Raw genomic sequence first — 12,287 nt, forward strand, 5'->3', positions numbered from 1 at the left:
CTTGGGGACAAAACAAAACGGGTTATAGTCTTTGATTTGATTTCTCATCATCTTCCCGCAATAGTAGCACTATTGGAAACACATGCAGCACCAGAGATCCCCGCGTATTTAACTAAAAAATGGGCGGGGCATCAGTTTCATTCCAGTTTCTCCTCATATTCCCAGTGGGATTAGTGTATATGTAGATAAAAATGTCGACTATGTCCCTTTGGAACATCGGATAGACGTAGAAGGGAGATATATCTTTCTTTATGGTCGATGGAATGGACGAATTTGCATACTAGCTTTTGTGTATATTCCCCCACCATTTACCATGACAGTTTTGAACCATCTGGTCTCGTTCATCTATGGTACACAGGAGTGCCCGGTGTTGGTTCTGGGGATCTTAACCGTGTGCTAGATCCAGAATTGGATAGAATCTCTAACGCGACAAAATACAATCAGGGAAAACAACTATTATTCCGTGATTTTTGTGAGGAAATGGGCCTAATTGATGTCTGGCGGGCGCTGTATGGGGATAAACGTGCGTTTTCGTGTTTTAGTAAGACATATAGCGCCATGTCCAGAATCGATCTCGCTTTGGTCAATGGACGAGATGCTCACTTCAATTTTAAAAATGAAATATGAAATCCACGGAATTTCAGATCATTCACCTATGTTATTAGCAATTAAGATTGGGCGACAGCCTGTTATTGTTAAACCCTTTAGATTGAACGCGCATTGGTTAACTATTATAAAAGATCAAGAGAGAATAAATAGAGAACTAGTCCAATTTTGGAGAGAAAACATTGGAACAACGCACATCCACTTTGTGTGGGACGCGAGGAAGGCATATCTTCGTGGGTTATACTATAGTATAATTAAATCTAAAAGAACTGAGTTTTTTGAAAGAGGAGAAAAGATTGGAAGAAAATGTAAAACGTTTAGAAGCTACGACTCAAATAAGAAATGATGCGAATACGCGGGCTAATCTTAAAATAGCTAATGACCATTATATAAATTATATGATAAAAAAAAAGCCCAGAATAAACTGTTCTTTCAAGGTTATGATCACTTTTGTGAAGCAGGAACACCGGGTAAACTCCTTGCCTCGATAGTATCCACCCAAAAGGTTTGTATAAAGATAAGACAAATTGAAACCTGTGACGGATGCAAACTAGATCAAGCAGTGGAAATTGAGGGAGAATTTGTAAAACATTTCAATAACTTATATCTTTCCGAGTTATATGAAACAGAGACCCAGAGACTTTCTGTCACAAATTGGGATCCCATCATTGTCTAAGTTGGATTCGGCTCCCCTGAACTCCCCTATCCTTCTGCAGGAGTTGCAGGAGGTTATATCGGGAGTTCGGGGGTCCCCGGTCCCCGGCCCTGATGGGTTGCCGTTTGAGGTATATAACGAACATGCAGAGATACTGCTACCCGGGCTATTGGAGGTATTAAATGAATCCTACACTAATGGGAAATTGCCCCCATCCTTAATGGAGGCAACCATTACACTCATTCTGAAGAAAGGTAAGGACGGCAATAAAGTAGAGGACTATCGCCCTATATCATTACTCAACTCAGATTATAAGATAATTGCTAAAGTACTTGCAAACAGATTAAGAAAGGTAATAATGGGGTTAATACATACAGATCAGACGGGGTTTATCCCCGGGAGACAAATTCAGACAAATATACGACGGACCTTATTGAATGTGCAATCGGGGGGGGAACCGCTCCATCCTGTCTTTAGATGCTGCCAAGGCATTTGACAGGGTGGAGTGGCCCTTCCTATGGCAGACTATGGCCAAGATGAATCTGGGGGAAAAATGTTATTGGATGGGTGAGAATGCTATATAATGCCCCAGTAGCCAGAATCAATATAAATGGAATGATCTCCCCCGCGATTTGTTTGCAGCGGGGAACTCGGCAGGGTTGCCCACTCTCCCCATTACTTTTCGCAATTTTTATGGAACCCTTAGCCTGTAAGATCAGGGCCTGATGAGGGAATAGTGGGATTTGGAGGAAGAGGGGGATGGAGGATAAGATCAGTTTATATGCGGATGATGTATTGCTCTATTTGAATGACGGGTGGAGAGCGGTTCCACGTGTCATGCAAACTATAAATGAATTTGGTCGAGTGGCCAGGGTATGAGATTAACTGGTCTAAATCCGTCCTTTTTCCTCTGAGCTGTGCTCCCCCACCAAATGTAGTAAAGGTAAAAGTAATATCCCCACGGGATCATTTGGAATATCTAGGAATAAAGATCAGTAGCTCAGTAATGGACTACAATAAATTAAACATCATTCCTTTGATAAATAGAGTAAAAGAGAGGGTTCGGGTCTGGCAGAAACCCCCCCTCTCTCAGATTAACAGAATTGCGCTGATTAAGGCCTCTTTCACACTTGCTTTGGCCGGATCCGTCGTGTAGTCCATTTGCCGGAATTACACGCCGGATCTGGAAAAACGCATGAGAACGCATCATTTTTTCATTCCGGAATGCGTCTTTCCGGTTTTTTTTTCCGGAGATACGGATCCGGAAATCCTGAATGCAACACTTGCGCTTTTTTTCCGGATCCGTCGCACGGATCCGGTATGCAGCCGGATCCGTCGCACGGATCCGTCGTGTATTTTTGAGCGGATCCGGTATGCTAAATAAATAAACTAATAAAATATGCAAATTTTTGGGTCTATAAAAGTAACCTTTAGGGACTAGCTCAGATTCTGTTAGGATTGTCGCCAGGATGATGCCTGAACAAGAGTTTGCTTTCAAAGCCCTGATCTTGGTTTCAAGATGGAGGAAACGACAGCGAGATAGACGTCGGCGTCGTCTTCGTTGGTATTGGGTTCATCCAATTTCGTCAGCACGGATTACCGAAGGAGCATTTGAAGTCCTGTACCCGGAATTGCGTCATGATCCTGAAAAATGTAATAATTTTTTTCGCATGAATATGGCTAGCTTTGATGAGCTCTTAGACCGAGTATCACCGAGACTGGCCAGGATGGATACGTATTTCCGCAGGAGTGTGTCACCTACAGAACGACTCATGTTGACCATCCGGTAAGATAATGACATATATATATATTAATTTTAATTATTTATATGTGTTGTTTAGTATTTATATTTCATTAACAATTTTTTTAGAAGATTTTTATAGCAGCTATACTAATCTGTATGTATTTAATATAAATATTACAGGCGGTAAATATATATTGATGCTTTCAAGTATAGAAACATTTTACTCATAACGATATTTATGATAATTATAGTGATTCAGGCCATATCAAATTTGACAAATCCATCATCTAAAATTTTTAAGTATTTCAAATTACTAATCTAATATTTTATTTATTTTTTTCTTCAGCTTTCTGGCTACAGGTGACAGTTTCACGTCGCTACACTACCATTTCCGGCTTGGGATTTCAACGATTTTTAACAATAGTAAAAGAAACGTGTCAAGTTTTATGGGAGGAACTGCATGAGGAGTTCATACCTACTCCCAATCAGCAGAGATGGCTTCAAATAAAAAAAATAATTTATGAGGTCTGTCAATTTCCGCATTGTGTCGGCGCAGTGGACGGAAAACATATCCGTATTTTAAAGCCACCAGGTACCGGATCTGAATTTTTTAGTAACATAGTACATAAGGCCGAAAAAAGACATTTGTCCACCCAGTTCGGCCTGTCATCCTGCAAGTTGATCCAGAGGAAGGCAAAAAAAAAACCCCTGTGAGGTAGAAGCCAATTTTCCTCACTTTAGGGGAATAAAAACTCCAATCAGGCAATCAGAATAAATCCCTGGATCAACGCCCCCTCTCTAGTAGCTATAGCCTGTAATATTATTACACTCCAGAAATACATCCAGGCCCCTCTTGAATTCCTTTATTGTACTCACCATCACCACCTCCTCAGGCAGAGAGTTCCATAGTCTCACTGCTCTTACCGTAAAGAATCCTCTTCTATGTTTGTGTACAAACCTTCTTTCCTCCAGATGCAGAGGATGTCCCCTCGTCACAGTCACCGTCCTGGGGATAAATAGATGATGGGAGAGATCTCTGTACTGACCCCTGATATATTTATACATATTAATTAGATCTCCTCTCAGTCGTCTTTTTTCTAAAGTGAATAACCCTAATGCTGATAATCTTTCAGGGTCCTGTAGTTGCCCCATTCCATTTATTACTTTAGTTGCCCTCCTCTGGACCCTCTCCAGCTCTGCTATGTCTGCCTTGTTCACAGGAGCCCAGAACTGTACACAGTACTCCATGTGTGGTCTGACTAGTGATTTGTAAAGTGTTAGGACTATGTTCTTATCACGAGCATCTATGCCCCTTTTGATGCAACCCATTATCTTATTGGCCTTGGCAGCAGCTGCCTGACACTGTTTTTTGCAGCTTAGTTTGCTGTTTATTAAAATTCCTAGGTCCTTTTCCATGTCAGTGTTACCGAGTGTTTTACCATTTAATAAGTACGGGTGACTTGCATTATTCCTTTCCATGTGCATAACCTTACATTTGTCAGTGTTAAACCTCATCTGCCACTTATCTGCCCAAGCCTCCAATCTATCCAGATCCCTCTGTAGTAGTATACTGTCCTCTTCAGTGTTAATTACTTTACACAGTTTAGTGTCATCTGCGAAAATTTATATTTTACTGTGCAAGCCTTCTACAAGATCATTAATAAATATATTGAAGAGAATAGGGCCCAATACTGACCCCTGAGATACCCCACTAGTGACAGTGACCCAATCTGAGTGTGTACCGTTAATAACCACCCTCTGTTTTCTATCACTCAGCCAGTTACTTACCCACTTAGGGTACTTTCACACTTGCGTTTTTCTTTTCCGGCGCTAGAGTTCCGTCACAGGGGCTCTATACCGGAAAATAACTGATCAGGCATATTCCCATGCATTCTGAATGGAGAGTAATCCGTTCAGTTTGCATCAGGATGTCTTCAGTTCAGTCGTTTTGACTGATCAGGCAAAAGAGAAAACCGTAGCATGCTACGGTTTTATCTCCGGCGAAAAAAACTGAAGACCTGCCTGAACGCCGGATCCGGCATTTTTTTCCATAGGAATGTATTAGTGCCGGATCCAGCATTCAAAATACCGGAATGCCGGATCCGTCCTTCCGGTCTGCGCATGCGCAGACCTTTAAAAATGAAAAAAAAAAAACTGATCCGTTTTGCCTGATGACACCGGAAAAACGGATCCGGTATTGCAATGCATTTTTCTGACTGATCAGGCATTTTTCTGACTGATCAGGATCCTGATCAGTCAGCAAAATGCCTGATCAGTCAGAAAAAGTGACATCCGTTTGCATACAGTTTGCCTGATCAGGCAGTCAGTTCAGGCAACGGAACTGCCTGCCGGAATCAAACAACGCAAGTGTGAAAGTACCCTAACAGACGTTTTCTCCCAGTCCGAGCAGTCTCATTTTATATACTAACCTTTTATGCGGTACAGTGTCAAATGCTTTGGAGAAGTCCAGATACACGACATCCATTGATTCGCCGCTGTCAAGTCTAGAACTTACCTCCTCATAGAAACTGATTAAATTAGTTTGACATGACCGATCCCTCATGAAGCCATGCTGATATGGCGTTATTTGCTTATTTCCGTTAAGATGCTCTAACATAGCATTTCTTAGAAAACCTTCAAACAGTTTACCCACAACAGATGTTAAACTTACCGGCCTATAGTTTCCAGGCTCTGTTTTTGGACCCTTTTTGATTATAAAAATTATTTTTCAATTGTTTTAATGGCCATCGCTGATGCTGAGTACCGGTTTGTGGCAGTTGATATTGGTGCATATGGCCGCACCAATGATTTTTAAAAACTCTTTCATGGGACGGAGCGTGTACAATCGGCAATTTGACTTTCCACCTCCTGAACCTATGCCTGGAACCGACAGTCCACCACTGCCATACGTCTTGGTGGGTGATGAAGCTTTCCAAATGTCTGGAAACCTGATTAAACCCTACTCCAGCCGTGGATTGGATGCCACAAAACGCATTTTCAATTATCGGTTAACAAGGGCACGAAGAATGGTCGAGTGCACCTTTGGGATCCTTGTCTCTAAATGGAGAGTTTTTGCTAAACCGATTCAGTTGAAGATTGAAACAGTAGACGAAGTGGTAAAGTGTGGGGTAGTTCTTCACGATTTCATACGGACTAAAGAACCCGCCATTGAGCGAATAATCGAGGACAGCGAAATGACTAGTATTGAAACTTTTGGACCACGTGGTACTGTGGCGGTGTCCGCCATGCGCGATTCATTTGCTGCCTACTTCAGCTCAGATGTTTAGGACCAGAATGTTTAAAATCGAAATTTTTTACTGTTGCTGTTTTTTTTCTCCAAAAAATTGTTCTTTAATAAAGTTTAATAACATTTTCAAATATAGTAGTATTGTGTTTCTTTTTAAATAATTTATATTATTTTTACAAAAAAATCTTATCACCGCATGAGTAGCCACTATCATTGGCTGGCTCCCCAAGCGGTGTGAGAGCATGTCAGGCCTTTATCCACTACACCCTCTCCCACCGCTTGCAGAGCGACAGTTCCAGTGTCGCTCCACAAGCGATGTGAGAGCATGTCAGGCCTTTATTTTTAGATAAGTAAAAAAAAACACATAAAAACTTTTAACAGAATTTTACTGAATTTTATAAAATAAAAATATATATAAATAAAACAATATTAATATAAAATTTCAAACAACAAAAATTACAAATCCTGGTATTGAGGAGGAGGTTGGGGGGTGGAAGGCAGTGCACGGCTTGATCCCTCTCCACCTTCGTATGTTCTGGGGGACACTGAAATGTGTGATGTGGGAGGAGAGACAGCGGGAGTATGCAAACTGGATGGGGGATTGGGTGAAGGAGTTGTCCGAGCCAGCGAAGAAGGAGTGGTGAAAGTTGATTGTTGAAAATAGTTAGGAGGAGAGAGAGAACAGTGGTGAAAAGGCTCGGGGGTTGTAGAATGGGGAGGTGGTTGAGGTGGACGGGTTGGAGTTTGCGGAGGTTGGAAGGGGTGAGAAGGTTGGAAGTGGTGAGGAGGTTGTGGTGGGGGATAGGAATGGGAGGGGGATAGGAATGGGAGAGGGGATAGGTTGGTGGTTGGGGGACGGAAGTTGTGCGGTGTCTCAAATCCCACACCGCATCCTCCACCCTACGTCTCAACTCCAACACCTGGTCGGGCGTGAAGTCCGCCACCAGCTGATTAACTGACGGCCAATAGGGTTGTAGCGGGCCCGGCTGAGAAAACTGCGCCACACACTCCCGCAGACTTCTCAGCTCGGCCTCCATGGCTACAATCCTATTGCTGTAACCACACAAGGTCTCATACAAGTAGCCTTGTGAGGTCTTCATAATCAGCTTGGCGGCTTCTACCGGCCCTCTGGCGAACGCATCAACGCCTCAAAAAGTGGCTCCATAACGTCCATTGTTGCGTCACCAGAGGGAACCAGTAGAGGACGATTTGGGTCCTGACCAGGTGCTGGACGAGGTGGAGAGGGATCCGCGGGTGGCAGCTCAGCAGGGACCGCCTCTTGATGACTTTCACAAGGAGGTTCTGGCGCCCGAGTATTGCTAGTTGTTCTGTAAAGAAAACAAAAAAAGAAAAATTAGCATGTTTTAAAAATTGATTTTAACATTTTTTGGGGGAATTTTTTACTTACCTTCGCAGCTCTAGGGTTCTACGTAGGAACCCTAGGGCAGCCGCATAGCGGTACGGCTGCCGGCGGGTTCCGCCAGACCCACTCGAGCGATTGACCTCCTCATTATAGTCTTTCTTATAGCGGTCCCTTATTGAGCGCCATCGCACCATGACTGCCGTCTCTGAAAAATATAAAAATAAACATTACTCTCAAATTACTGGCATTACCAAACTGCAGCCCAACAGCTGTTGCAAAACTACTACTCCCAACATGCCTGGATAGGGCATGCTGGGAGTTGTAGTTTTGCCACAGCTGGAGGGCCGCAGTTTGGACATGACAGATAACTAATCAATTAAAAAAATGTAAGGCTACTTACTGCAATCTTCCTGTTTGCCTTCACTGAGGTCGTCCCAATCCGTCAGCATTTTTCCGCAAATCTCCATCCACAGACTCCGGGTCAGGTGATGGTCTGCATGGCGGCGGTCGGTATGGTCCCAGAGTGGGACGCGTTCCTCCACCAGATGGATGAGGAGTTTATTGTCGATATAGAAACCAGATAATTCCTCCTCATCCGTTCTGGCAGAGGCCCTTGAACCCTAAAAAAACGAGAAAATAATTTATTAATTTTAAAAAATAATTTAGTAATTTACACATATGATATAACAAGATTCAATACTGAGATATACTCACACGTCCCCGACCGCCGCGTGCTCCCCGGCGCCTTGTGGGTGGTTGCTGACGACCTCTTGAGGCAACAGTAGGATTAGACTAAAATAAAAGAATATCAAACTTAATAACCTAAAATTTTAAGAAAAAACACAATACATTTCTTTTTTTTTTTTATTACCGATTCATGGTGTCCACCCCCGACTTCCTCCTCTCCCGCTGTCGGACCAGGGCCGGAATACCTCTCCTCCGTTGACGATTGCTGTAAAAGAAAAAAATATATATATTTTGGACATGGATGGGATAATAAATAAAAACTTTAAAACATGACATACCGTATCCAAGCGAACTCGTCGCCTTGGAGGAGAGTTCCCGGACTCACTTGAATAGCCTATTGAAACAATTAAAAATAATTAAACAATTGATTTTGAATCATTGAAAAAAATCCCTCAAAAATGATACTTACTGGACATTTTTTTTAAAAGTATGAAGATCAGGTCTGTCATCCAAAAAATATAACCTAAGAAAAATGAGAACAAAAAGATGAAAGTTAACACATTAATATTAAACAACAGTACCACCTTAACCAGGGGACTACCACCCCCAACATCCACCATGCAGTCACCCCAGCCAGCTGCAGTCCCAAAGAAAAAGCACTTGGGACTGAAGCTGGGGTGACTGCACGGTGGGTGCTGGGGGCAGCATTCCCCAGGGGACTACTACCCCCAGCATTCATTTGCTGCCTCCTACATGCATCTACTATGTCTAGGACATAGTAGATGCATGTATTTAATGTATTAAAAGACAAAACACACACTGAATACTCACCTCCAGGAGCTGAAGACACGACCTGTCCTCTCCCGCGCGGGTTGTCTGTGGAAGTTCGCGCCAGCCAAGACCTTCCTACTTCCTGGCGCAGGCGCAGACGCAACTTCCGGATCCCCTACAATGGTGTATTAATGTGGGGGACGGTATGTTGCTATCCTATCTTGAGAAACAACAGAAGTCCCCTATATTGAATATATTTAGCACATTAGAGACCGGACTTTTAGGTCGCAGTGAAAATACCTACCCTATAGGTTCAATGCTACAGAAAGTGTGGAATAAGACCAAGACCATTCTGCGGCTAACAAACGTACAGGATTTTGCCCCGCTACGGGACAACCCTCTCCTAAAAGAATTTGTTGGGTTAAACGACAATAATTATTGGACTAAAAGAGGAATTACGATGTTGTCACATATTTGCACTTTTGGTAAAGTAAAGCCTATAGGGGAAATATTTAATGAGACGCCAATCACGGCCTTATGCCACTATAGATATGTTCAACTTAAACATGCATGTGCTTACATGCAAAGTAAAATTTCTCAAACACCCGTCACGCAGGCACTATTAGGTTTCTGTTATAATTCTTATGGGAAAAAAGTTAGGGTTTCTCAAATTTATGCTAGATTTAGAAAATAATTAAGTAAGGTTTTTAAATTTAAGAGTGTTGGTAAATGGGAAGCGGATTTAGGGGTAGGGAATTCACTACAGTGGCGAGAGGTATACCAAAATATTAAAAAGGCTTCTGTTTCCCGTCACCATCGGTTGACACAATTTAAGATAGTACATCGTTTATTCCTTACGCCGGGCCTCCTCTCCAAAATGTATGGAGAAAAGGGAAAATAATTTTGCTGTCTGAAATGTCCAGGAATTTTTTGTCACGGAAGGAGGGAGATAAGTATCCATCCGGGGTATTTTATTTGGAGGAGGTTCGGTCTTCTTTTTTTTCATGTTGGCTTGATGGACAGACCAATGGGACATGTTGGAATTTAATGAGTATGTTTATTATTAAGAATGTAAATTGGAAGATGTAATATGTATATCCACTATGCTCCCCCCTTTTGTGTATATATCTTTGTATATTGTTTTGATTTTGAGAAAATTAATAAAGAAATATTTATATAAAAAAAAAAAAAGGTCGCATAATTAGGGAACGGCTGCTGGAGACTGGGGTACCTCAAATGGGTGGCCTGCACCTTCTCCAGACCTGAATCCCATTAAAAACCTATGGAATCAGCTGAGTCGCCATGTCGAGGGTAATATTTCTGTAACCCAGAACCTCCATGACCTGAGGGCCGCCCTTCAAGAAGAGTGGGATGCCATGTCTCAGCAGACAATAAGTAGACTTGTGAACAGCAGGAGACGTCGTTGTCAAGTTGTAATTGATGCTCAAGGACAAATAAGTTATTGAGACACTGACATTTTGTGGGGGTATAACCAGCACTGGTGTTGGCTTTTGTTTCAAAAAATTGTTTGAGATGTGGAAATCACCTCTGCTGCTTAAAAGCCCGACTTTCATGATATATCACTGGAGCTTTTTTACCAGAAAGCCAAATATCCCTAACTTTTTGTGAGTAGTGTATAAGGTATGGATGAAGGACACAGTAGGTGAGGGTAATGCTGGTCATGGCGGTATAGCGGCAGCAGGGTCACTGGTTGAAGGCTTGTCTGAAGAGGTGGGTTTTTAGGTTTCTTTTGAAGGTTTCCACTGTAGGTGAGAGTCTGATGTGTTCCAGAGAATGGGGGATGCACGGGAGAAATCTTGGAGGCGATTGTGGGAAGAGGTGAGAAGGAGGTCTTGTGAGGATCGGAGATTACATGTGGGAAGGTACCGGGAGATCAGGTCACAGATGTATGGAGAGGTCCGGTTGTGGACTGCCTTGTCATAGTGTTTTGTACTGGATTCTCTGGGCCATGGGGAGCCAGTGAAGAGAGTGAAAGAGAGAAGAGACAGAGGAGTAATAGGGGAGAGGTGGGTTAGCTGGGAAGCAGAGTGGAGGATAGATTGGAGGGGTGTTAGAGTGCTAGAAGGGAGGCTACAGAGGATAACTATTAGATCAGTGGGGTCCTACCACTGTGACCCCCACAATCATGAAAACGGGGGATCCATAGCCCCGACAGCCCCCCTGAAATGGAGTGGACGGTTGCACGCATGCATGGTTGTTCCATTGATTTCTATGGGAATTCTTGAGACAGCGCTCCACTATCTACGGTACTCCTGTAGAGACCAGAGAGGGAACACGGTGTCACTGGTGCCGAAGCAGAAGGGGCTAAAGTTTATTTTCCCTTATTTTCATTTGTAACTTCCCACAATTTTTTATTATCACAGCTGGACAACCCCTTTCAGGGGCAGACTGAGGTATTAAGAGGCTTATCCTCAGGATAGGTCATCAATATCAGATGGGGGTCTGACTCCCGGGACCCCTGCCGATCAGCCGTTATAAGAGGTCAGGCACTCCGTCACCTCTTCCTAGGTCATGTGACATCACGGTACATCGGTCACATGGCCTAGTTTCTAGCAGAGCTCTGGAGAGCGTGGTGGCATCCTAAAGCAACTGATCGACCAGGGTTGGGACTCAGACCCCCCACTGATGTGGAGAGGTTATCATTATTTATGGGATAGCCCCCTTGGCCCTTATCATACATTGAGGGCATATCACTGGGATAGTTTAGAGGTATCTGAGGCTAGCATGAGATCACTATATCCAGTTGGCAGACTTGGGAGGGCTCAGGGGGGCCCCCTAAGCAACCACTAATCAGAAACTTTCTTAGTAGGGTCTATGGCAGGTCCGACCCGACTCCTTCACTAAAAGTGTACGGAGTCGGACTGCACCACGTGACACAAGAGCAAACGTAAACGTAACAAGCAGTGCTGAGTGCGCCGTGCGGGGCTTCTTCCCGCCTGTAACACAGGGTCCTGTCCCCGCCCACTCCCGGCTGTGACACACCGCGCTGTCCCCGCCCACTCCCTCATGTAACACACGGACCAGTCTCCGCCCACTCCCTCCTGTAAACACACGCCCCAGTCCCCGCCCACTCCCTCTTGTAACACAGGGTCCAGTCTCCGCCCACTCCCTCCTGTAAACACACGGCCCACCGGGCCCAGTCCCCGCCCACTCCCTCTTGTAACTTAGGGTCCAGTCCCCGCCCACTCCCTCC

The sequence above is a fragment of the Bufo gargarizans genome, unplaced genomic scaffold (genome assembly GCF_014858855.1).
Source record: "Bufo gargarizans isolate SCDJY-AF-19 unplaced genomic scaffold, ASM1485885v1 original_scaffold_1070_pilon, whole genome shotgun sequence".
Taxonomy (NCBI): domain Eukaryota; kingdom Metazoa; phylum Chordata; class Amphibia; order Anura; family Bufonidae; genus Bufo; species Bufo gargarizans.